General features: G+C 43.4%; 1 long non-coding RNA gene across 2 annotated transcripts; it reads left to right on the top strand.

Annotated features, from left to right (window-relative positions):
* The first annotated feature begins 2,290 nt into the window (after positions 1-2,290).
* On the top strand, positions 2,291-19,156 carry LOC112451287. 2 transcript variants are annotated; one of them, XR_003040082.2, is made up of 5 exons: positions 2,291-2,470; positions 9,091-9,264; positions 9,938-10,083; positions 12,910-13,895; positions 15,454-19,156. It is a non-coding gene; the product is annotated as an uncharacterized LOC112451287 (long non-coding RNA). The 2 variants fall into 2 exon arrangements; XR_005234458.1 differs by lacking the exon at positions 15,454-19,156 and having other exon boundaries at positions 2,302-2,470; positions 12,910-14,846.
* The last annotated feature ends 8,021 nt before the right edge of the window (positions 19,157-27,177 follow it).

Below are 27,177 nucleotides of genomic sequence, written 5' to 3'. Positions count from 1 at the left end.
TAGCTGTTTTATTCAAACCTTAAACTGTCAGGTTTTCTGCGAGATTGGACCCAAGCATGCAGTCGGACTCGAGAAGAGCTGTAAGAAGAAAAACAACAACCTCAAGCTACAAAGAACACGATTGATGAAATAATGAGAGCCTGGAGAATAATAAACACTGAGGGGAAATGAGGACAAGCGGCTGAGACTGATGAGTATGAGGAACAGGTGTGAGGGGAGGGGCAGGGCTGAGGAAGCGAAAGGTAAACAACATCGGGAAGGAACGAGGAAGCAGAAAGAAAAGACGAGGACAACAATGACTAAAGTAAACAGAATCCCGCTGACGGGCTTCACGAGACTCCGACGCTCTTCTTCTAACTGTGCCGAAAAAGAGCCGAAGCTTCGAGGCTTCAGCCGAAGAACGACGACACCTGGTGGCCAAATGAAGCCGCGACTGAAGCTCGGACACCGTCCTGGTCCCACGTCAGTTAAAGTCCAAAGTAGGACTGTGTGGTTGTTTTAATCTGATATTTTTGTTCATTTATTGTAATTAATGATTACATCATCATTACACATTAAAATGAAATTTCTGCTTGTTGTTAGGAGACAGATACTGAAGTTCTTCCTGAAAAAGAGTCAAACATTTTTCCTAAAATCCTAATAAGCAGACCCGTGCAGTATAAAATCATTTGCCCATCACTACTAAATCAATTAAAGCAACAAAACAAAACAAAAACAGTCAACCGCTGCTACCAAGCCAAAGGTTGACTCCATATCTGTAAATATGACCGAGTTGGATCCATTATTGAGTTGAGGTCAAACAGCTGTGGCGGCCATCTTGAAGTTAATTGTTTTTACATCCAAGGATTACATTAAGCTCTGAGAGCACCCTTCCACAGGTTCATGAGACGTCTCAGTCGTCTCTCACGTCGAGTCTGATGTTACGATAAGTTATTAAAATTATTTCTGTTGGAAAAAGCCTTCATCTGATGGAAATATTCTGCTTCCTGTGGGGGAAAATACTGTCTAAAAGAGGGTCAAAGGTGTGGAGAAACACTGACTTTAAATGTTTTTGCAGCAAAACTCAACATTTTTCACATAACTTCTGTTTCATTCTTTGCATTTGTTCCATTTTAAAGGTTTTTTTTAGTGCCGAGAACAACCTGCAGCTGCGCGCAGCTGAAACAGACGTCACAATTTTAGCCTCGTTTCAACTGTTTTCACCTCGTTTAACCTGGGAGGTACCAAAATGGGCCCAGGACGGGTTGCCTGTTTGTCAGGACAGAAAGCACTGCGGGACGGGTCTGGGAGCCGCTCCTCCCTGCTCCGGTGATGCAATGGAAACACGCAGAGGAAAACACCGAGCTGTTCCCGAACGGATGGGGAGTTCTGGTTCTGTCTGAGCTGCAGGGAGGCGTTTGTTTACCATGTGGGGAGAAACTAACGGACAGCAGAGAGCGAGAGGCGGGAAGACTGGGGGGAAAGAGAGGGAGTGGGTTTCTCCACAACGGCTGTGAATACTAGAGAAGGAGGAGGGTTTCTGCTGAAACATTCCTGCAGTGATGCAACGCCCTGCAAGGAAGGAGCATTTTACAAACACAGAAACACTCACTTCATGTAAACTGTGAAACAAACCAATTATCAGACAACTTTCAGCATACGTATCCCACTGAATGCAACTCTGATCTGACAATAAAACCTGCTGAGGAACACCTAAAGATTCAGTCTGCTGAAGGACTGGAGCTGCTCCCTCATTTCTGTTTAAAGGTTTAGTTTTTGTCTGTGTTTTCTCTCTTTGATTTCCCCAAACATTCATCATCAACCCCATCCAAGATGGCTGCCACATCTGTTGCATCACAAGGTTGTAACTCAGTCAGTTTTACCAACGGGGAGCTAAAAATTGGTGTGGTAGTAGCTGAGAGTCGTCCTCAAAGTGCACAATGCTTTCAAGGTTTGACCAAAGAGCTTCGACTTCCTCAACCGTCTAAAGTTGGCGGCAGTTTGGATGTTGTTTTCAGGTCCTATTAATTGGATTTAAAAAAAAAAAAATTGCAACAAACTGCTATTTCTTTAGTTCAGTTTGGTGCATAAGAGCCTTAAAACTCTGCCTGGTTGGCTGGTTTATCTGCAGGCCTTAAATTATAAATACCTTCAGAAGATTCTGAGACAGTAAAGCTGGACGAACTGAAAGAACTGAAGCGTGTTAGAACCTTCTAAACTCTTGTTCCTGCAGCTCAGAGTAAAGTGTGTGAAACTACAACAGAAGGTTTAAAAATAAACGTGCCGCAGAAGGAAAAAGCGTCTGGCATGCAGTGGAAAAACTGGTAACGGTCCACAGTCAGGGAGGAGGCCGGGACGGCGTCTGGCTCCTTCCTGCGGGACTGGATGATCTGCAGCCGGGCGTCCTGCCGGCTGCTCTCGGATCAGCTCGCAGGACCGGATTCCTTAAGTGATGACAGGCGGCGGGTTTTCCGGGACAAACAGTCCTCAGGTTAGTGTTTCAGTTGAGGCAGCAGCAGCAGAAGAGGGAGGAGAAGTGGAGCAAATGTCAGGCAGGGAGGAGACTCGGGCTTCTTTTTTATGTAATGATTTGTTTTTGTCAGGTGCACAGGCTTCGTTTGAAGGTGATGTTCTGTTCCAGCTCGTGCTGCTGTTCTTTCCATACCTGGGTGTGTTTGTCAGGACAAGGTCCCGTCAGGTAGATCTTTACGTTTAGGTTCAAAGACTGAAGGAGGTGTGATCCTCAAAGACAAATGGGAGAAGAGTTTTAATCATTATTGAAACAATAATTTGACAATTCTGGCTGCAAAGATGAGATAATCTGAGATAAACACCTGCTAATTGCCTCTCGTTAAGCCACAAATGCACAACTCAGTTATTTTTAAACTCACATTTTTTCCTCTATTCATTTACATAAATAATTTAAAAAAACCATTAAGTGCAGGAATGCATATCGCCCGCCGCCTTTCATGCCAGAGTTTAAGGTTAAAATGATCTTATAATGAGAATTGTTGGAGTTTTGTTCAAACTTGTTAAATAACTTTATGCAAAAAGTGATCAGGTTGGATCAGGTTGACACCAGAAGTTCTCATCTTATGGATAAATAAATAAAGGAATCTGCCCAGCGGTTCTTGTTATTTCGCTAACAGACACACAGACTGTCTGCAGTGGGTGATAATCACACCTTTAACCACAGACACAACAAGGATGTTGGGGTTAATTATCTGTGCAGTTTGAAGCCAAAGTTTCTTTTCTTTTTTTTTAAACTTTAATTTCAGATAGGTCACCTGCTCGTACTTTTCCCGTCTGAATCTTTCCAAATATTTACAGCCATGACAAAGCTTTATTTGTGGTGTAAACTCAGGCTCAGACATGTGAAAGTGAGGATGATTTTCCGAAAAAATGAAGGTGTTTTTTCTTTTTTTTTTTTTCTGGTCTCTGCCATGACTCAGGGGGATCGAGTCGTTCCTGACATTCCTGACATTCCTGAAATGTCTGAGCTCCTCCGCTGCTTTCGTCAAGTCCACTTCCTTCTCTGCTCTCAGACAGTTCCAGTAAAACGGCCTCTTTATCTCAAACACGCGTTTCCAGAAGCAGAGTGGCCTCTCAGCCAGCAGCCTGTCCTTTTAAGGCTCCTGAGCTGAAATAAATCCTGGGAGAACAAAGGAAAGACCCTCGGCTGCAGCCGGGTGACGTTATCCCTTCGGCTTCTGCTCCACTTCAAGGGAAACCAAAGTTTCCAAAGACATCAACAGCAGCTGAGGCTCCGGGAGGGTTCGCCTTAAATTCAGGAGAATTTACTTGTTTTTCAGGAGGTTCAGTACAGATTGCACCGAGCAGAAATGGGCCTCCCCATTGTTGAAACATTTGACACGCTTAGCAACAGACTGTTTGTTTTTCTGTCATCAGAATTGTTTTTCTGTGATCGACGTTTTTTAATTAGCAGCAGTTTACACGTCACTTAGCTGCAGACTTTGTGCTATTTTTAGACTCTCCTGCATCAAAACGTTCAGCTCATTCCGGAGATGAGTTGCTGTGGCTTTGGAAACTTTTCTTTACTTTTTGAAATAGCCTATTTATTTACAGAAATACGCTGGGATCTCCTAAATTCTGTTTCTGTTTTATCCTGTTCATCAGGGCCTGCACGAATAAACTTGTAAATGATAATATTTCTCTCATATGTTGGCACTTTTTAGATTTCAGCAATATTTCAAACTTTTTTCAGGATTATCTGTAGTTTGTGTTCATGCCTTCTTGACCTGGACTATCTGGAAAAACACCTGATTTATCCTGATAAATAAATCAAATTAAAATATTAGTCTTTATTGCTTTGGGTTTATCTACCAAATGCTGTTTTTTATTTGGAACGACTTTGTTTTTGGCATTCAGGCAGTTTTTAAAATAATTGTTTTGAGCACAAACAATCTTTAATGAGCCGTAAAGAAACATGACTTTGGACAAAAGTCTGAGCGGCAGAGACGATGGATGACTGAAAAGAAGCCACACACTCACGCAGCAGCTGTCTGAGCGGATTAAAACACACACCCCGAGGGACGCTAACTAAACTCGTTAATCCCCACAAAGAGTCTGTGATTGGATTAAAAAGCTCGTTAGGGCCAGTTTAACGTGACGCGTCTGCAGCAGAACTTCCTGTTTCCTGTTTCAGAACCTGCTGACCTTCGTCGTTTTTAGTGTTTTACGCCTCAGCTCGAAGTCATGACGAGGTTCGATGTTGATAATGGAGGGAAAAAAAAGTCAAAAATATTAAAGATCTGCTGCTTAGGTTTGAGGGAAAGGACATATTTTGGTGCCGGCCCTCTGTGGACAATGTCTTGTCCAAGCTCTAAATTGATAACCCTGTCACACAGCAATTTCAAACTGGTCAGGGAATCAATCCCTATTGATTTCAAGGACACAAGGTCAAAGGTCACAGGTGAAAACATTGTTTGTCCTCTAACTCTGCAACCGTGTGACGAAGGAATGTCAGACTGCACAGTTGGGCACCTCATGGATTAGGGGTGATCCCTATTGATTTCAAGGTCACGGGGTCAAGGGTCAAGGTCAGAGGTGACCCCTCTGTGAGAACCTCGTCTGTGCTCCAACTCTAGACACACGTTTACAGGATTGTTGTGTCGGGCAATGAACGTTTTGAATTTGAATTACTCTGCACAGAAACGATCAGTTTAACGGATGCTAAGCTCAAATTTGGTGTGGTAGTAGCCGAGAGTCGTCCCCAACACACTTTATTTAAAACTCTGTCAGATGCGATGGGCGATAGGCATTCCTTCACAGAATGTTAGTTTTGTTTAGTGAATGTAAAATTTACAGGAATGTTTTTCCACACATTATCCCAACCTGACATTTCCTGTTTTGAGGAACTTTATTTTAGTATTTCATTTAGTTTATTTATTTATAACTAATTGGCCAAATTATGTATTCCTTTTTTCTTTTTTTTTATGTCTTGCATTTAAAGTCAAAGTCAAATTTATTTATATAGCACTTTTCAGCAACAGGGCAGTACAAAGTGCTGTACAACATGCGACAAAAGGACAATTCTGTAGTTTTTATGTTCTTCTTGCAGCTCCTGGGTCAGTTTGTTTCCATTTTTAGCCCAGAGTAAACTCTCTGAACTGAATCAGAAACTTTAAGTGTCTGAAACAGCTGGAGGGGCTGATGTCTGACAGCTCTTTGTCTGCTCGCACACACACACACACACACACTCACACAAAGGCCTGCATTGAGGCTGCTGCATGTGCCGCCGTGACTAACCAATCACATGCATTACATAATGTCAGCTTCACGTCTTATTTTGAAGACCCAGCAGCTGACCTTTGACCCCTGACTCATTTTCTGCAGAAATCCCATCTTGCTGATGACACGCGTGTGTCACGGTTTATTATCAGGTCATCACACCCTGAAATTAACCCGACGATTGTCCCGTTCTGGCTCGAAAGCACCAACTTCCTGCAGATGTACAAAAGCTGAAAACAACCCGTTTTTTACGTGAATCGTTTTGTTTTTTTGTGCCTGAAATGAATCAGACATTTCTGAGCAGCTTTCTTACAGAAAACATGACTTCCCTCCTGCTTCGTCAACAGACAGAAACACATGAAACGCTGAAGTCAGGTGGAGGATCTGAGTTATTTTAGTTTGCAGAATGACTGCATGACTCAACAGATGATGCTCACGCTAACTTCCTGACGGGCGACAGGCAGTACCTGAAACTCACCTTCAGTGCTTTTAAAACGCAGCAGAAACATCAAAGTTTTAGTTTCAGGCTGCAACAACTTCTGAGTTTCTCCTCAATATGAAAGCTGCCTCGTGATTTATGACATGTTAAGTGTTTTATAAAAAAAACAACAAAAAAATAAGTTTCTTACTCGTCTCTGGTTGCATAAATATCAAACCAGATCTTGCTGCTAAGCAAGATGTTTTTAAAACAATTTATAGAAACTTATTTTTGTTGTTTGCAGTTAAAATTACAAACATGTTGAGCTGTTTGGTTGAATCTTAGGTGCTAAACTTCAATAAAAACATCTTAAAGGATGGTTTATTTTTCTTATAAGTTATCTATCCCATCCTAAGTCATCTATGCTCAGGTTACTTCTGTGAATTCTTTGTGTTCAAGAAGAGAAAATACAATTTCCTTCACTTCTGAATAGTTGATTTTATTCTTAAAGTGAAGTTTTAACAAATGGGAACTTGTTGACACACAGGATGAGGACTGGCACAAAGAAGAAGAAGCTTAAAGTTCACCTTGAATCTAAAATAGATTCAGTAAATAATGAACGCCTCGTGTGTTTGTGGCCTGTGGTTTGTAGATGTGTGATCGTGTGACCTTTCAGACAAAAGTGAAGTCAAGAAGTCAGAAAAAATGTCCCACATCACAGATCCCAACAAAGACGGAGTCTTCAGAGCCACGGGCGCATGTGACTCCCGATCCATGAGTCTCATTAGGTGAACACACAGCTCTGTGTTCAGTCAGAGGATAACATGCGTGTTCTCAGATCACATGACGTCTCCGTCATGTTGTTGTCAAGAACAGTCGGCTGCTGTTCCAGCGCTCAATGAGGCCGTTCAGCCTAGCAACGCCCCCACAGAGATGCCTTTATCCTCGCAGAGCCCGCCTTGCCGGTCAGCCGGAACGCCGCTCGCGCCGAGGTGCTTCCGTCCTAAAACAAACTCATGGCAACTGGGAGCAGCTGGAGGTGGAGGGAGTCCCGTCGCCTGGCAACTGCGTCCCCAACACAGGAGGCTGCTGGGTAAATCAGAGAGGCTATCTGAAAACAAACAGCTGTGACACATCTGGCTGCTGGCTGTCAGAGTGCCATCAGCAGAGAAGATGAACCTTTAAGCTTAGGTTTCTGTGAGTCATCGCTGATGTTTTGAATTTTCTTTATGTTTACTTTTATTTGGAAACCTGTCGATTGGGCAACACGCTCAGAACATCCAACAAATCTTTTCTTTGCTGATTTTGGACCGGCTCAGGCTGCACGTTTCACTCCTGTTCCAGTCATTAGCACTGCCTCTCCTTCCCCCGATGACCGCCCTCCCCGTCACAGAGAACCAAATTTAGCACAAACTTGTGAAACTTCAGAGCTCACCGTGATCCTCGGATGTCTGAACAGACCTATTTATAGCTTTTCCACCACAGAAAGCAATGGAATTGAACATGTGAAGTAAGCAATGGTTGTTGTGTGCGTGCGTTCGAGTCGTGCACCTCTGGTCTGCGGCCAACACAAACAGATCTCAGTATCCCTCTGCTGATCCGAAACGGGTTACAAACTGGCTAATCTTTGCATTCCTAGAGTTCCTGCTTTTATCATATTTTGACCCAAACTTTGTGACAGATAGTGAATAAAGAAACGTTCTGCTCTTTAAGTGTCCTCCGAAGTCCTCATATCTCAGTTCGATCCAGCATCTGTGGAATGTGCTGGGAGATAAGGATCAGAAGAACAAATGTCAAGGAGTTCTTGTTTTAAAAAATTCACTTCTTTTACTACTACTACTGGTTGTTCTGTCCTGTAATCGGACTCATAATGAGGCTGCTGTCATGATTCCAGCGGGACGACAGACCGGAGCGGGATGATCTGGAGTTTCGGTTCCTAGAAGCGTGCACACAGACTGCACATGAAGCCCAGGCTTTCAGCTCACCGTGAGGCTTCGAGGGCAGAGCGTGTGTTTGTGTGCTTTGGTTTGTACTTTGGGGCTCAGTTGAGGGATTTCTAGGAAAACCAAATGGGAAAGAGGGGTCAGCATTTTCCCTCTTTCGCTGTAGATAGAGTACTACTCAGTTTCATGCAGTTTGCAGAAAGTTTCGGTTTGCGCTTGTAGAATTAGAGATGTGTGGGCACATTTTTCACGGCTGGCTGAGATAAGGAAAGGACAGATCGTTTGTCTCTCCACGAAGGTTTAAATGTTCAGCAGGGCTGAGGTCTGGTGACTGTAGGAAACTCCAGGACAGTCTGTTCTGCTTTGGGCTTCAAATTAAAGAGATGATATGTTCATTTTTCTGTGGTGTCATCATTTGTGTGCAAAAAGTAAAAAAACAGAAGTCCTCTTGGCTTAAAGGGGTTGTCGGGGCGGGCCCACCTGCAGTCCTGGTTTGTTCGGACCCAGCGCTGTGGAACAACTGAAGACAGGGACAAAATAACACCTTCATCAGTCTGTGTCCTCATCATCAGAACATCTTAAACGTTGGGAGAAAGAATGGAAACCTTACAATATCACATTAATATAACTGAATTATGTTTAAAGGTAAAGCTGATTATAAAAAACTAAACAGATGAAAGTTTGAAGCAGGAAATGAAGCTCCTCCTCAGTTTGCTGCACCATGATTGATTGACAGGTTGCTGTCGGAGCAGATTTTCCAAATAAAAAGGTTAATGAGTTGTCTTCTAATGCAGACAAAGCTTGAAGCATCAAGTTTGCATTTCTTACTTTCAATCCTAATAAAAATCTCGAGATGCATTTGAGCAAAATCCCTTCAACAAGACAGCCGGAGTTCTGTATGTAAATAAAGGGTGTGAAAGGATAAACTGAGTGTTCCTGTAAACTCTGGCGCCGCTGCAGGTTGGTGTTGCATAACCGGGGCATTATTTACTCTTTCAGATGATGAATGACAACACACTCCCTCTGTGCGGAGTGTGTGTGCAGATGTGGGGAAGCTGACAAAAGATCTGCAGCTTCTTCCTTTTAACTTCCCCATAAATGGACAAAGTCTCTCAAACCAAAACCTTGGACCGTCAGCCTTCCAAGAACAAAACCACGCCTGAGCAGTTCCAGGTAGGAGGGCAGTTACTTCCTGCAAAGCAGCTGCCAGGTTTTTTTCATCCAGCTGTGTGTGTGTGGAAACAAGAAATGCTGCAACAGGTTTCTTATTAAGCAACAATAAAGTAAAGCTGAAACGACTGTTTAGCATCATGCTAATAGCTAGCTCATCCTTGCTAATGTCTAATTGATTAATCAAGATAAACCAGGTAGTTATTAACTTCCTGTGCTAGCATTCAGCCATTCCAGTGGATCTGGTGAGTGTCTGTGCCATCGGTTGCTACAGATATTTAGCCTTTAGCTACAAATAGTTTCTGCAAAAATAGGTCCATAGTCTTTGTCATTTTCCTGCTCCTTCTAATGTAACTATAAAATATTTTTTTAAGAGCATTACAGCCATGAAAAGGCTAAATGTAATCATTTTTTAAAATGCTGCCACCTTATTGGAGAAGTAAACCGTTAAGATCACTGAAATGGGGACCATTCTAGAGATTCATGGCCACCATCTGACTGCAACAATAACCAATCATCAGGCTTCTCAGATATTTATGATCTGCTGCAACTGAGGGCTCCACGTAGCACCTACAAAGATGGCGGCACGAGTGGTTGGCCGTTCCAGCGTGTCTCTGTCTCTCTGTCTCCGTGGTTAGGATAACCACAATGTGAACAAACGCTGCCTCTTTCACAGTTTTCAGATTTACGAGTCTGGCTTCAAAGACGTTTAAAAGAACCAGAACCACAAACAGAACGGACCAGCCTCGGAGATAATGTGGTGGCTTCAGTTCCCCGCGAAGAGCAGAGGGACAATTATAAGGTCTCCAACATGACAGCCATGTGAGGAAAACACACTGTAGAGTCAGCTGGGTGTGTGTGTGTGTGTGCTTGACAGCTGACTTTCACAGAAACAGGAAATCAAGTTTTTTTTTTTAATATTGAACATTCAGGAGGGGAAAACCTGCGTTCACAGTCACGGAAAGCTTCTGATTTAAGTTTCGAAATAAAGAAAAGGCAGAAATTTGACAGCAGTACAAGAAAACACAACCTTTTTAGGAACACACAACCTTTAAAAGAAAACAATCAACATTTTAAATATAAATGCTGGGAACGTTTTGTTTTTATGTCACCTGGAGCTCAGTTTGCTTCCTGGAAGCTGCAATCTTTATCTTTATATTTTGATGTTTTCTGCAGCAAAAAAAAAACAAAAAACAGGAAATTAAAGGAAACAGATGGTGTAGTTAGCCACATGCTGTTAGCATATGATGTTTCTTATTGCATGAACGCTGATTCAGCATTCTGTTTATAGTTTCTTCCAGTCAAACTACTTCTGCGTCCTTTGAACATTTATATATATCATAACGTTCTGCTCGATCTGGGGTAGTTTGCTGTGACGTTTAGTGTTTGTAACTTTTGTACTTTTTAAATTTAACTTGATTTACAGAAGTTTTCCCCACAGAAACAAACTGAGATTTCTTCAGTTCTTTCACAAACATTCCCTAAAATCTGCTTCAGTTACTTTGCTCTATTTTTTGCATATTTATGCTACTTTTAGCTACTGTCTTGCTAATTTTAGCTTTTGGCTGTAGTATTCCCACATTTAGCTATAAACTACAACTTTCCTCACTGTAGGTTTTAGCTAATGCTTTTAACTAATAATGTAGTTAACAATTCCTTCTTTAACAAACTCAGCCAGCATCCAAGCTGCATTCGTGCAGAAAATCCACTTTGCCCAGTTTTAATTGATGATAAATCAGATTTTGGGAACGTTTGCGGAATCGGCTCCTCCTCTTCAGGATGCCCCGACCATCAGTGTGGCGCGGGAAACTGAAGAGACATGAAAGTGGTCTGAAAGAAAAAGAATCACTTGTATGTAACCGGGTTGCACAAACAGACGGAGATTTTCCTTATTTGTGGATTTGAATGTGTGAGTCAGAACCACACCCTCGGTACCAAACGGGCCAGATGTTTACTGTCTGAAAGCTGAGCTTGGGGGTGGATTTTAGTAGGAAAGACCCTGAATCTCCTTTCCATCGGGATCTCCTCACTGTTTCCCTCCCTCCACCCCGACAGGGAATTCTTGTTTTTCCGTTTCTGTCTGTTTATTTTTATTTTTTTACTCCAGTCCGTCTGACTCAACACCGACTTTATCGGTCGAGTCAAATGACTTCTGCGTCGAGTAAAAGCTGCTATTGTTTTAACATGGAATCACCCTCCACACACCCACACCCACACCCACGCTTGTTCCATCCACCCCGTTGAAACACACTGATCCACATTGTTTTCCCACATGAACACCCCCTCCCCCCTCGCTGCTGATTTGTTTAGCTGTCCGTCCACGCGTTCATTTGCTTGAATATTTATTTTGGGGTTTTCTCCCAACCAGGATTCCCTTTTATTTGCATGCTGATAGTCAAATAAGTCCATCACACTGCGGATTTATCAGCAACCTGACCTTTGACCTTTGAGTTTAATTTGTTTTACTTCTGATCTGTGTTCAGTTCAGGTAAACTTCTGGTTTTAGTCTCCTTTTACCTTGTTTTTTACCTTGTTCACGCTTTAGCATCTCTCAGTATCACCTCAGCTTGTTGGACTTGAACAACGAGGACACAAACAATCCTGAGGTCAAAAACGATCCTTCGATGGTAACGAGGTCGCATTGGGGAACGATATGGCAGAACTCTTAGTGAGACACAAAGGAGAGAGCGAGGCTCACCCTGACGTTTGTGCAAGTTGTGTTCATGTTTCCACCGCTGCTAACACAGGAGCAACGTCAGTTTTTCCGTCTCCCTCGGAAAAGGCAAAACAAATGACAGCTTTTATTGTGAAGGACCCTCAGTCCGTGTTTGCAGATGGCTCTAACATGTGGTGCATGAACACTCACTGGCAGGAGCCTAAAGATTCCTAAAGATTCGTAAAGATTCCCAAAGATTCCCATCCATGATGTGCAGAGGGTCGGTGCTGGGATGGATAGAGATCCCTCCAAACAGAGCAGCTGAAGGGAAGAGAAGTGTTGGTTTATCTGCTTCTGAAGCACTTTTTAGCTCAGCTTCACGTTCAGAAAATTACATCTGGAAACTGAACTGAAACACAGGAGGCCAAAGTTCTGCTTCCAGAGGAGTCATCGTAACTGATTTTATTTAAGCAATCAAAGGGCGACACATTCAAGTGAAAAAAAACCCAACTTCCCAGCAGAAACACCTTCAGGGTTTTTTCTGTTTGTTGCAACATGCTTGGTTGTAAAATACCTCGGCTATTTTTGTTTTCGTTTCAAAATGGAAAAAAAACAATCTTGTTAAACTGACAAGAAACTTTAAAGTATGTTGTTTTTTTTAAATCCTCAGTCTGGTTCTGCCTGCACAGAGGCCTGCATGAATGTTGGTTTGTTTCATTTCTGTGAACGAAGGCAGAACGGGATTTTCCTCTTGAATTAATGAACCGCATCTCTTTAGACACTTTTAGTTCAAATATTTACATATTCATGCATTTAGTGTGCATCAACACGTGTTAATTTGTTTATTCCTAAGTTATTAGAGAAAGTTTAGTTAACACACAGTTTGTTTGCTGCCTCTTATGATGATAAACAAGCATGCAGGAATTTCCACTTTGCCTTTTTTTTCTCTGGGCTTATTTTTGTGTTGTTGTTTTTTTTTTTTTTTTTTGCAGGATGAGGTCACTTCTTAAAGCAAAGCGTGACATCAGCTGAGATGAACTGGATCCCAACAGTCTGCTGACCTGTTTACGGGAAGAGATTTCCTCTGAGGGGAGGAGGTGACCTCATGTGATCGTGACTCAGCAGCTGGAGGTGACGTCGCCCTCCTCTCTCCTTCACCGTGATTGGACGAGTCAAACTGAGCCGGGCTCAGCCGACCAATCGGAGGAGGGGGGAGAGGATGGGGATCACATGACGTCACGGTCAGCTGATGGTGTCAGAAAACACACACACTTTGTTGTTTACTCTCTGAAGGACTTTATTCTACCTGTCTGCTGCAGACAAACAAACTTTATTTTCTTATTAAAATCAGCTTCAGTTAAAAATTCAAGTCAGATTTAGATACGTAGCTTATTATCCGTGTCTCTGCAGAAAAAAGTCTTTATTTCTACATTAGTGTAACATCGTATGAAGCCAGAAAAACGGTCAAAACAACTGATTTAAATTACAATTAAATATTATTTTGCAACACAGGGTGACATAGTCGCCCACGCCACTTTGTTTGTTTGTCTGTCAGCAAAATATCTCAAGAACTACGGGGTGGATTTGAATGAATCTCTCAGGAAGTAACTCAGCCAATTTGACAAATATTGAGCTAAGATGTGGTGTGGTAGTAGCTGAGAGTCATCCCAAACACACACGCTGAACGCTTTGAGGCAGCAGCTTCCTTTAAGAAATATTACTTTTGAACTTTTTAAAAAAAATAAACAAGTTGGTTAAAAGATAAGTTTTGTTCTGTGAGGAGTAAAATAAATTTGACTGACACAAAAGAGGGAGATCTTCAGACATTTGGTTTTATTTTCCAAACCGAGTTATTGGATCAGAACTTTTCTTTTTTCCTCTCGTGACCTCTGACCCCCTCATTTATCAGGTGGGGGGCTCCGGCGCAGGTGCTGGGAATTGCCGGGATGAAGCTTTTATTTCACAGCCAACGGAGCAGGTTCGTTCTGATGGTGCACACTTCTGACAGATTTGACTCGATTAAAGGTCATTTCTTCTCTCTCGTCTGGCTGCAGGAGGTTTGCAGAAATAAAGCTTCGTTCTGTGAAGTCAGCTGTGGGATATTTATGACTGAGGGACACTCCTGCTGTCTGTTCCCAGGCCTCTCTCTCTCCCCTCTGTTTCCCACTGCCTCTGTCGGTGTCTCTCGCCCGCTCTTCCTTCTTTCTCACACTCCCCACCGGTCCGGTCATGTGATACTGGGCGCCCTGCCGGCTCCCACACACACAGAGCCGTGTTCGGTTTCTGCAGCAGTTTTAGTGCTTGTTGTGTGAAGATCAGAGTGACGCTTTACTGCTGGGAAAGTGGGAGCAGCTCACAATGATGGAGGATTATTTCTAATTCTGCTGCAGCAAAAACCGTAAATCAGCTTCATCACATGGAGCTGGAGGCATGCAGTCACACGGGTTCGACTCCGCCAGGAGGCATGGATTCTTTTTCAGCCCGGAAAAGTTAATTACAGATGTTGTTGTAAACACCTGGAGATTAACAGAACAAACAGTGATAAGAAAACACGACATTAACAAAACCGAGCTAAAAAGAAGATAAATCCTCTCAGAGGTTCAGGATCAGGAGCTGCTGATGATCTGGAGCTACAGGTTAACACAACGCCAAGGCGGAAAGACATCAGCAATGACCTCAGAGAAGCCCATCAATCTGGGAAGGGTCAAAGGTCATTTTCAAACCATCTAGAGTTCATTGTTCTACGGAGAAGAAGATTATTAACACCCTGAAGGTCAATGAGCTCCATCCAGACTACAGGCCTCAGCAGGTCAAAGGTCAAAGGTTAAAGCCTTTTCTCTCTAAAAACAACATGACAGCTCAACTTGAGGGAACCACAAGACTTCTGGACCCGAACCAGACCAGAGGACAGATGTTTACCCAGAATGCACTGCAGCAAACAGCTCCTCCCAGCTGTCAGCACGGTGGTGGAGGGCTGATGGTTTGGGCTGATTCTGGAGTCAGATGTGAGGCCATCTGTCTGACAGCTGAAGCTTGGACCAAACACAGCAGCTAATCTACAACAGAATAAATACTTGAATAAATACTGAAGCAGCTTTTGTCTGCAGGAGAAGCATTAAGCCTCTATAACGGCTCCTCAGAGTCGCATCATCAATAATAAATACAAAAAGAAAAAGAAAAGAAAAAGTCAGGTATCACATGCTTCATTTGCAGAAACTGGATGTTGTTGAGCTGCAGCTCAGTTATTTTTTTTAGTGCCTGTTTAAACAGAACAGAAACATTTGAATCAGGAATTCATGAGCAGTTTCTTGATCTGCAGCTGCCAGGGAAGGTGGGCGATCAGGCATCAGGTCTCGCTGTTCTGAGGCCTGCAGGGGTGCCAGATTTAAAAGCATCGTTATGAATTTTAGGTTGCACTTTATTGCTGAATTTATTTGTTTATTATGAACAGTAGCCTGTAGTTGAATAAATACTTTCAGTTAATTTAAGTGAAAACTGTTTCATGCAGCAGATTCTTCACCTGCTTCTCCATGCAGGGTCTGGTCCCTGTCTCCGGCGCTCCCTGGGTATGATGGGGTACACCCTGTACAGGTCTCCAGTCCACCACAGGACCACGCAGAGAAGAAGGAGACAACCTCTCTCACCTGGTGACACTTTATTCCTCAGTTAACCTGACGTGCACGGGGAGAAGATCCACAGTCCACGCAGGACTCTCCTGCTGCTTCTACTTCTGCTCTTCGTCTCCGGCGTGTGATCGGCTCTGACGTGAGGCGAGTTTCAAGAATCCAGAAATTTAATTAATGGGCCGAAAACTGCGGGATTCTGCTAAAACGGTTTCCCTTTAAAAGCAGCGCACGAGGTTTCACAGGAGTCTAGTTTAACTATCAACCTGGATCACCGCTAACACACACACACACACACTCGCGCGCACACACACACACACACACTGGGAAAATAACTCATTCAGGGAAGGCTGTGCAGTCAGATTGTTATGAAACGTTCGATGCATCTCAGTTCTCACTACGATTACTATCTTCGAGGTGTGAATGTTGTTTACAAGTGTGAAACTTGTCGCCATGGTAACTCAAATATCCATTAGTGTCCCAGTGTTTCCGCCCCTCGTTGACCAAATAAGGTGTTTTTTTTTGTGTCGCACACGAGCACTCAGCTGATCATAATGACTTAAAAGCCCTGGTGTGGCGTTAAGAACAAGGAATGAGGGAAATGAGATGAATGGAGGGTTGAAGAGGAGAGGGAAATATCAAGGAGGTGTGTGGGATGAGAACTCACACCTGTAAGCACACACACACTTAATTAAATCACAGATGAATGGCAGGAAGGCTGCTAGAAGCTTCGATGAGGATTGTTACTGCTCACCTACACGGAGCGGAGAGAGAACATGACCGAGCGGGGAGGAGGAAGAGGAGGAGGAGGAGGAGGTGTTTCAGGAGTCGTGCTGCAGGTTGAAGCTTCGTCTCTGAATACTGAGTCCAGTATCGATCCGTTCTGTAGGACAGACACAGCCGGTTGAAACAATTTCTCCGCACCTGATATTAACCTGCAGGTTGACTGAATTGCTGGGATGTCATCATGAAATTTGGGACTTCAGACACCTGCAGCTTCCTCCTGCGTGAATCTTTAGGTCAAACTCCATTTCCTGGTGATAGCCCTCCAATGATTAGCGCTCGTCCTTCATGGCTTCAGCTTCCAGTTTCCAGCCTTGTCTCTAATGTTTCCCTGCACCCTAATGACGCAGCCTATGAGATGATACAGGATGTAGAGACTCCACCACCAATGTCCTAATTCTGTGATGTTTGGTGCTCAGTTCAGCAATCCTCCATCTTGGGTGTCATGTGTTGTTCCAACATCTGGTCTCTGTGACATCTGTACGCACCACATGCCACTCCACTGAAGAAGTCAAATCCCTTCATTTGCATGTAATCTTTTATTAAACAGCTCTTTGCTGATGATAACTGAATTAAATTCAGAATAATACCCTGATTATTATTCTAAACAAAACAATGTTCTGAATGTGTGCCTTTACATGGACTGCATAAAGAATATTCCATTCTTATTCTCATTTACTGTGCATGTTACAGTACAAAGTACGTGTAATGAGTCACACATTATGTCCCTTTACGCCAATACAATACTCATCTAATCACCTAATTACTTCCACATCCCTCAGATTATTGCATAGGTTTCTCCCCTGCAGTCTGCCTGTGTGCACTCCATGTTCCACAAAGCTTAATTTGATTATTGCTGCTCTGACATTGGTGTAAAAAAAATAAAATTAAGAAGAAAAATGACCAATTCAGAGTACAGGAGTGCATGGAAACATGGCTGCAGAGTCAGACGCAGGGCAAAAACAGTTTTCTCTGATTTGGAAAAAGGTTTTCAGAGAAATAAAAACTGCAGAACTTAAATTAAATGTCCACCTTTTCTAACAATGACCAGCTTCCTTTTTCTTTGTCTCCCCTCTGCAGTTATAGGAAACTGAAGTGCAGCCTGCAGGAACTGAATGTTCATGTTTCAGCATGTCTGTCTAATAGTGTGTCTGCACAGAAGTTTATCTTTGGAGATAAACAGTAACTGAGGCCTCGGCATGAACAGCTCCCAGCTGACACAGCTCTCAGAAAATGCACACACTTTCCACCGCCATGTGTCTGTTAATGTGTACTGGTTTGTGTGTGGGGGCGACTGGAGCAGGCGGAGGAAACGCTTTCCAGGAAAAAGCTGAGAGCTGCAGGTTAATGAGTTGGGAGTACCATTAATATGACTGGTGGATGTGGTCATGTGGCCTTGCAGGCATCCGTGTATTCTTAGGATTTCTGTTTTTAGCCGAGCACATGGAGTACTTTTCAAAGTTCAGGATATCTGTGGGCCAACAAGGCAAGATGCACAACCAAGAAATGTCACATGACCCTTGGGGCAGGCAAGGGGTTTCAGTATCAAAACCAAAAGCACAAGCAGTATTTACTCCATCGGCTGTAATCGCTTGAACGCTCGGCTGTCTGGACACCAGTGTCTGTTTTCATGTCAGCAAGAAGCTCATCAACAAAAACAAGAAGGTCAAATCGAATCTAACTAATCTTTTCTGCAAAGTTTATGCTTGCTGTTCTTGGTGATGCATGCATAAAACAGAAAAAAATAAATAAAACAACCTGAGTGCTTGATGTATGAACAGGGTTTTGTGTTGTACAAATCTCTATTTAGGAAACTTTTTGCACCCTGTGTGGGTGGCACACTAAATACAGGGGAAAAAAAGCAGGGCAGAGTCTGCTAATGGGTTCATTCGTAAGACTAAACAAACTCCATGAATCTGCTTTTCTGTGCCTGCTTAGGGTTACGGTGGCCGCTGCCTGAATCCAGAAGCAAGAAGAACCCTGGACAGGTCACGGGTCCATCACAGAGTCACCAATTAACTTAGCGTGTGTCTTTGCTAAATAAAAAACCTGCACATGCACGGAGAGAACATGCAAACAAAAAACAAACACTGGCTGGGTTTTAAACCCAAGGCCTGCTGCTGCAGAGTGGTGGTGCTAACCATCACCTCCACCCCACAGCCCCCGTTTCTGCTGCGTCGCGGTAATTATTCTTAACAGTGACACCTTGTGTTAAAGAGAAGAAATGCAGAGCTCAGCACATCTGAAGTGCTCGTATGCTGACGACACAACCCTTTCTCGTCAAGACTGACGAGTAAATATAACCTCTGTTTTATTTTTTTTAAAGTAATAGACATGCATTTTATAGGATGAAGAACACTCATACGTCAAAATAACATCAAGTTAGACACTATAATGATTATTTAACTATAAAATGTTCATTAACAGAAAAAGTATTTACATTTATGTGTGTTCTTTTGCCATCTGCATCCTAAAAAGAGCATAAAACATACAGCTTTCGTAGCAACTTATCAAAGTATGAGAAAATAAATGTTTGGATTTTATTTTTATAAACAACAATAAAAACATTTTCATGCAGCTCTCACTTTGTTTTAAACCCAGCTCGCTGCATGTCGTTGACTTTAAAAGCTGCTTATAAACAACAACAAATATTGCAGGAAAATGAATTTATAAAACTATAATCTTAAAGCCATCGTTCTTCAATATTTAAACAAGAAATTATTCATCTTTAAATGAAACGATGTGAAATCAACAACAGATCGATGATAAGATGGTGCTTTAAAAGAGCAGATTCCATCAGAAAGCACAGCTTCATCATGAAAGCGATTCTTATCTCAGACAGATGCGTTAAGTGTTTATTAAGAAGGAAAACCTGATCCAGGACCAGTCGGACCACAGAGGGGAACCTCCACACACGTCACTCACCTCCTCTGAGACCTCCTCGCCTGCCGCCCCGTCAACCGCAGCAGGAAGTGAAACCTGTTGAACGCAGCCAGCAGCTCCGCCTCTGCAGAGGTGGGAGGAAAGTGATGTCAGCGCGCCGCCTCCCTTCACGATGTTTTCTGTATGTCATGGTACGAACACAGACCTGCGTCCATTAACGCCTGACTGCAGGGGTTCCCCAGAGCTCAGTCCTTGCCCCCTGTTCTTTACAAATGACATCACTGTCTTTGTTTTAACTACCTGCAGATTTTTGTATGACGCAGACAACACCTGACTTTATTATTATGACCTTTCTGTGCACGCTCCTCAAAGGTCACTTGGCCCAGACGCTCCTGGATGAAGCAAAAAACATTTCAAAGCAGAGATATTTTTCTCTCTATTTATTCTTCTACACATACATTTTAATTAAAGCCATATTAATCTGTCACAAATCAGGTCTAATCTACATCAGATTAAGTCTTTACACAGTTTATCCCATTTATTTCAGTGGTTTCCTGAAATAACAGGGTCTGTATCCTATTATGTGTCATGAAACACCAAGCTGGGGGTTTTCAGATGATCTTCAGAAACCAAGAAGCACATTTTTTACAAAAGCTAAAAGAAGTAGTCATAGGCGATATAAAATGAGCTGAAACTGTTTGTTCATTTAGCTTTTTAGCAGTTTTTGCATAGCTCAGACGGTGATAGTTGGGGTTGCAAGTGTTGCTGTAAAGTTTGGGGTAGCTTGGCTTCGGGGGTTTGGTATGGTCAGGGGTTTAAATCTTAAAAAGGTGCTGTATAAGTTTGGACCACTTACCATTTTGGAACCACCGCCCCAAACTACTGCAACTGATTTCAGACATGAGGGTCATTTTGAACAAAACAATTTATTAGCTAAAAATGGTTGTTGACGCAGGAAAGGCCAGAATATTTCCTGCAAAATGACATCCTAGCGTGGCATGCTTCCAGTCTTTTTAAATACTTTTATTTTTCTAATGTGCAGATTTGTGAGGTAGCATTGAATGGGTCAGTAAAATTTTAGATTCCTGGTTCTAACTGTTGTACAAGCACCCATTACAGGAAGGTTCCTGTAATGAGACTAGGTTTATGTAATCACACATTTGCTGGTAGCAGGATGAATTCAGTGCAGCCTTTGAATGCAGCACTGTTTTCAGCCCTGCAGCAGTGTGACAGTCCCAGATTCACTGTGGTTTCAGAAAGGCCCCCACGTGTGATCCCAGCAAGACTCTGGAGAGAGGCCCGTTAAACTCTACGGACTCTTTAATTGCTCTGATTCTGATAAGACGTTGCAGAGAGTTTACGACGTGCAGAGTTTAACTTTCCTGTGCAATCGAAACAAGAGGCAGTCCTGCTGACTTGTCAGGGGGGTGAACGGATGCAGAGAAGGCATTTTAAAAGGCTGAAGCACGAAGGAGGGGGTTGAGAGGGATGTTTCTCCTGCAGGAGGCGCAGCTGATGTGTGACCATATAAGGGCAGAGCAGGAGGAAACAGGAGAGTCTCTGCAGAGTCATGTGACTTCCAGTTAATGTGACACAAACCGACACACACCCACATCTTTAGTCTGCAGACAAAGCTCCTTGTTTCAGATTTCTACACATTTAAACATCTCAGATCTCATTTTTCAGACAGTAAAATGAGGACAGTTGTATTTATTAGCTAGTTAATTAAACTGTGCTTTATTTACCCCAGATCACAAAGATTACACAAGACCTGTTTCAGGCAGCAGGTGCATTCAGAAACAGTGATTTAACGCTCAATAAATCACCTGAAATACATGTTTTTTTGTTGCTGTGAGAAACAGAAACCATAAAGATGGTCCAGATCTCAAAATAATGACTTAGCATTTCATAATTATGAGATGCTAAGTCATAGTTATGACTGAAAGGATCCTTTAAAAAAAAAAAAAAGTGGTGGAAATGGGTTTTTGTGTGTTTAACCACTCAGTCTGCGGTCATTCAGTCAAGCCAAGCATGAAAGGACGTACAGTATCTGATGATGTCACATGTTTCCTCCATTTTTTCCATTTCACTATGTGTTGAAACTGACAGTTTCAACCTGCAGAGACGTCAAAAACTTTTTGTCAGGATCTGATTTGGTTTTCAACCTGGGGGTTTGACCTTTCTTTTCCTCGCAGACAGAAAGAGTTTTAGGTCAGGATGAGACTCGGAGTCGGTCTCGGGTCTCACCCTGACACCTCGTGCTGTGAGTTTATTTACAAATGTTTGGGATGCTGCCGCCTCACAAGTGAAACCAAACCACCGATGGCAGCAGGAAAATCCGACCTCTGACCTCCCACATCGTCAGCCTGGTCCTTAAACGTCACTTTGTTTCTGCGCCGTTTGTCTGTAGGCCTGAACGATCCTCCGACCACACAGGAAGTGAAACTCTGAGCGCCTCTCTACAAAACCTGGTGAGATTTTACTCTATAGGTTGAGCTGATCTTTCAGGTTTAATTAGACATTTTAGCTTTGCGAAAAGACAAAATATTAGAATAGTTTGTCTTTCCAGAAAGATTTAAAGGAAAATGTGCTCCACCTGTACGCAGATGATGCTTGGATATACTTCAGTGATGCACAATGAGCCATTAAATGTATTTATCTTTGTTTTCTTGAAACATTTTTTGCAAAAGATAAATCTAATCTAAATGATATATATAAACAACTTTTTAACTTTTAACTTAATTTAACTTTAGATTTGTTCCTGCATATCATAATTACTCAGAGAAGTTTTTGCACAACCATTTTTGTCAACTAAAGACAAAGTTTGTATTTGTTAGTCTTTATTCTTAATACTGATATGTATATTGGTATAAAATAAATGCTGATTCAGCTTCTTTTAGCTGGAACATCTCAGTTTCAGCTTCCTCAGCACGTTTCATCGACAAACAAACAAACTAAACTACGTTAATTGAGTTGTGTTGCAGCCACCAGAGCTGGTTGTTGTGTGTCTGATGAATGTTGCGCTTCGTTTTCCTCCCCGGGTGGTTTGTGAAACAGAAAGTGTCAACCACCCTCAGACTCTGCGCCCACAGATCTGCCTCCGCTCGTCGTCAGTTTCGTTCCGTGGTGGCTCCTCTCTGTCATGGCTCGTCTGTGCGACAAGTTCCGCCTTCAGACGCCGCAGCGCATTTCTGCCCCTGAAACTTCTGCTGAACCTCTGAAGGTGTTCTGTGCGACACATCAGGGCCTCTGCATGCGTACGCGGACTCATAACTCATACGCCAGGCTGGGAAATGCTGGTTGTCATGGTAACAGTGTGGCATTAAATGAGGCGCACAGATTGTTAATTTTTGGCCCATCGTTACTCATCACTTAAGTTTTCCCTGACCTGGAGAAGCAGCAGAAACAACGTTTTCTGCTTCTTTTGAATTTTACCATTTTAGGTGGCATCAGACAGGCAGACTGAGACCTCCTGAACAGGTGGGTTACTACCTGAGAAACAAACCAGAAGTGCTGCTCAAATGGGTCAAGCTGTGACCAGACATCTGCAAAAGCTGTTCTGTTTCCTCTGGTCCCCCTGCAGTTAGTGGTTCCTCTGGTCCTCCCACAGCTGATGGTTTCCCTGGTCCCCCCACAGCTGACGGTTCCTCTGGTCCCCCCACACTTCGTGGTTCCTCTGGTCCCCCCACACTTCGTGGTTCCTCTGGTCCCCCCACCGCTGACGGTTCCTCTGGTCCCCCCACAGCTGATGGTTCCTCTGGTCCTCCCACACCTGATGGTTCCTCTGGTCCCCCCGCAGTTAGTGGTTCCTCTGGTCCCCCCGCAGTTAGCGGTTCCTCTGGTCCCCCCACAGCTGGTGGTTTTGTTTGTCTCTCTCTGCAGCTGGAGCTCTTTTAGGTCAAACCTGACTCTGATCATTCAGAAACTGAAGCATGGCAGGTGTGGAAAAGGTGACGCCTCAGACTGTGAGAATGTCTCACCTCTTTAGGCAGACACCTTGAGGTCAGTGGTCACATTTAAGTACCTGCTTTGTGACCTCGGAGGAGGACTGACCCTGCTCAAGGCTCAGCTGTCTGTCAGCAGTCTCTGACTGACAGATCCTGGTCCCTGTTCCAGTTCTGGTCCAGGGTCTTGGACAGTCTTTACGCTGTCCTCTGCTGAAGTGCATCACTGTCAGTCAGCTGTGTTCAGATCTTTCCAGAGTTGCTCTGCAAATAACAATGGTGGGAAATAAAGGCTTTAGCTGTAATTTCACGTTATAAAAACAGAGACGTTGTCGTCTGCAGATCAATGCAGGACGGTCCCAGTGGCTTGATGTGGTTCTGTTTTCTTCTTCGTCTTGGGAAGGAGGAGTACCGTGGGAGGCCCGTCCTTCCCAGAGCAGCCGGGAATCTGAGCGGAGGTTTCAGCTACCAAACGTCAGTGATTACGGCAGCCCTGATGTAAGAGCAGTAACCAGCGGCTGCAGGACGGGAAACAACCACCGCGGCCTGCGACAGCGAACGCAGCACCAGCCCGACCTTCTGACCTAAAACCGGAGCAACTGAGCCACCTTCAAATCCCAGGAAGGTCAAACAAACAGGCTGGATGTTACAGTAAAGCCAGGAGTTTCTCCTGCCAATGTTCTGAAGCATCCTTCTTCTGTTTCTCCTGCAGCTTTGATAGAAATACAACCTAAAACCAGATATTTGTGTGTAAAAAAATACTCTAAAACTAATTTGCTCCTGGCGCACCAACTGAAGAAGCTGAAAATGAGACCAAACTTTGGGAAAAAAGTGGAAATAATGTAAACGTGGAGCGGACTTCAGCTCAGAGGTGAGTCAAACGATTAACGAGTCGCTGATTAAGGAGTTAATGAGTCACCAGGGTAATCAGCTGAGAGTGAAGCGATCGTTTAGATTTCATTAAAGACTTTTAAGACACTTTTGCTCAATGTTGCCTTGACTCATTTTAAACTCATGCATATTTTGTGCATATTTTACATTTTTTATTGAAAAATGTGTTCATAAGAACAAAAGAACCATCACTGAAAATGTGTATTTTAACTTTTATGTTCTATTACCTTAAAGTACACTTTGTTATGCTGTTTTTTGTCATTTAGAGCTGAGGATCGTGTATTTTCTGCGTGTTTTGAGTCAGATTCTCAGGCCTGAGTGCCGCAGGGCTGCAGGTGATGTGAAGCTGTTGCCAGTCGGGGGGAGGTTGGGTTTTTTTCTCCCCCCCCTGCAGGGAGACGTTTGGGGTGAGTCGGTGTCAGACCTTCACACCTCGGCAGCTGAGAGGAGAAGCAGTTTGGAGGTCAATCCGTGGCAGCTGGGGGAGAAAAAGGTTCTGTTTTGTTTGGTTTATTTAACAGCTTTTAGTTTATTTTTATACAGAAAACAACTAAAATGTGACGCTTTGTTATAAAACGAACAACGTGTGAATCTAGGAGCTGAAGTGAAATAATCGGAGTCGTTTTCAGTAAAAATGTCTGAATCACAGCCTCTCAACTATAATTATAAAACTCCTTTTCTCTAATTCGTTTAATCATTTCATTGTTATTAAAGTAATTATCTAATGTGGATGACAGGAGGTCTGTTTTTCTGCAGTTTCCTTTTTAACAAAACTAGTTTATCCTAAATGTTCAGTAGATTCTGAGCGAACTTGTCGTTAAGTCGACCTTCTCTGCTGCTGATTTCCTCCCGGCTGTCGGATGAAATCCACATTAATCAGGCCGTCGTCTGGCAGCTCTGCGAGCCTCGGCGCTGAGTTTCGTCCTGCAGATTCACTCGTCGTTGAATCGACTCGGACTCTCCGCAGAGAGACGAGGACGTGTGAGGAGATCTTCAGGTCGGGTGTCGATTCAGACGCCCCGAGGTGTGACTGGAATGCTCCGGCGCGGGCCGCCGTGTGTTTGTGCGAGGAATGAAAACGAGGCGGCGTGACCTTTGACCCTCCTGCTGACGGGGACCGGGTCGGGCATGAAGTTCTCACACCGTCGTCCTGCAGCTTCACACCTCCGACACACAGACACATTTGTGTTTCCATAAGTTCAGGTGATGTTAATTCAGCTGAGGGGTTCCAGAACTGGTTCTGTTTGGACCTCCAGAGCTCTGAATCCAGTCCCAACTTTCCTGGGTCAAAGGTCATTGATGGACACAACAAACTTTTCCTTTGTTTCCCAGAGAACAATGCAGAACAGGAGGGTGAAATGAAATGAACCCAGACTTGAATGGAGCTCCAAGAGACTTTGGAAGAACTTTGTAAAAAAAAAAAACCGGAACATCTGAGGGAAATGTGAGGAATCGATGCATGAAAACAAGACTTTCTGGCTTTCTGTGTGGAGATTTAGTTTGTCTGCAGATATTCATCCATTTCACTGTCGTTTTTATGATTTTTATCAAAAAAAAGAAAGGAATACAGATGACTAGAAACCAACCTGCTCACCACCTGTTTATGAGGCCTTGTTAACACAGAAATGCTGTTTTTTTTCCCCAAAATCTTTTTATTTGTCTTTTCTAAGAAGCATGTAGCCACTTCTAAAAATGTTTTCATCCACACTGAAACACCAGAAATACTCTATAGTAGCTCTGCCAGGCCTGTATGTGTAACAGGCTGGGTTTGAAACGTAACACAAGAAGAAGAAGAAGAAGAAGACCTTGAGTCGTAGGTTAGATCAGAGGTAAGAACATGACATTGTTTTTAAAAGGTCGTGTTTTGACCGTCCACGCAAAAACACAGGAGTGGTGTTTCAAGATTTTTACACTCTGGAACTGTTTTTTTAAAAAAATAAAATACCATTTTGGGGCTAACGTTGGTTCCGTGTGGGCACAGGGTGGAAACGGTTAAAAACAAAAACCCTTCCTGTGTCGTCTGGTCTGAAGAGAAACAACATGTTGCTCCAGGGTTTGTGAGCAAACATCCTTCAAGATGAACAACGTCAAACTAAACCTAAAATGTTGTAAACCCTGACCTACATTTAATTCTGACCCTGAAACAGTCTCACCTGTCAGACACTGCATTTAAAGTCAGACTGAATGTCTCTCTCACACACACACACACACACACACACACACCCACACCAGGCTGAGCTCAGGTGACTTCCTGTTTCCTGAACACATCACCTTCATCAGTGGAAGGCGCTCCTCTGAGCTCATTTCCACTTCATCAGGCTTCAGATGAAGTGGATGTTAAAATCAGTTCACAACGAGCCGAGAGCACAATCAGTGATTAGAAACCTGGAGGAGCAGCAGCCTGGATGGAGCACCAAGCTCAGGTCAGGTGGAGCGCCAAGCTGGGGTCAGGTGGAGCTCCAAGCAGAGGTCAGGTGTGGAGCGCCAAGCTGGGGTCGGGTGGAGCTTCAAGCTGGAGTTAGGTGGAGCGCCAAGCTGGGGTCGGGTGGAGCTTCAAGCTGGGGTCAGGTGGAGCGCCAAGCTGGGGTCGGGTGGAGCACTAAACTCAGATCAGGTGGCCGAATGAACGCTCTCACACGTAAATGGTGTCAGAACTAACAGCTCCAATCAGCTCCTGACGGCTTCAAACAGATTTCACACCTCCGAGGAGCCCAGAGAAGGCTTCTGTGTGAGTTAGCTCCCACACCTTGAGTCCTGCTGAGTTCTGCAAAGTCAGGCGGTGCTGGTCGTCACAGACGGACGATCCTGTCACACAACCACAAAAGACGCAAGAACGCGTACAGCAGAGGACTGAAAACGAGTAATAATACTGTAAAAAGAAACCCTCGTCTGTTTGCTGGAGTCCATGTTGAATCAGGTTGACTCTAAAAGTTAATCAGTTGTAAATGAGAGTTTCCTTCAAACCAGTCTAGTCTTTCCTGAGATATTTTGCTAACAAAATATAGGCTTTGAAAACAGCAGTTATCAAACCACTGATAAAAAAGAACAATCTAGACAAATCACTACTGCAGAATTACAGGCCGATCTCCAACCTCCCATTCATCAGCAAAATTATTGAAAAAGCAGTTTTTAAACA

This window comes from Kryptolebias marmoratus, linkage group LG18, assembly GCF_001649575.2.
Source record: "Kryptolebias marmoratus isolate JLee-2015 linkage group LG18, ASM164957v2, whole genome shotgun sequence".
NCBI lineage: Eukaryota > Metazoa > Chordata > Actinopteri > Cyprinodontiformes > Rivulidae > Kryptolebias > Kryptolebias marmoratus.
This window is presented reverse-complemented; position numbering and strand designations above follow the sequence as displayed.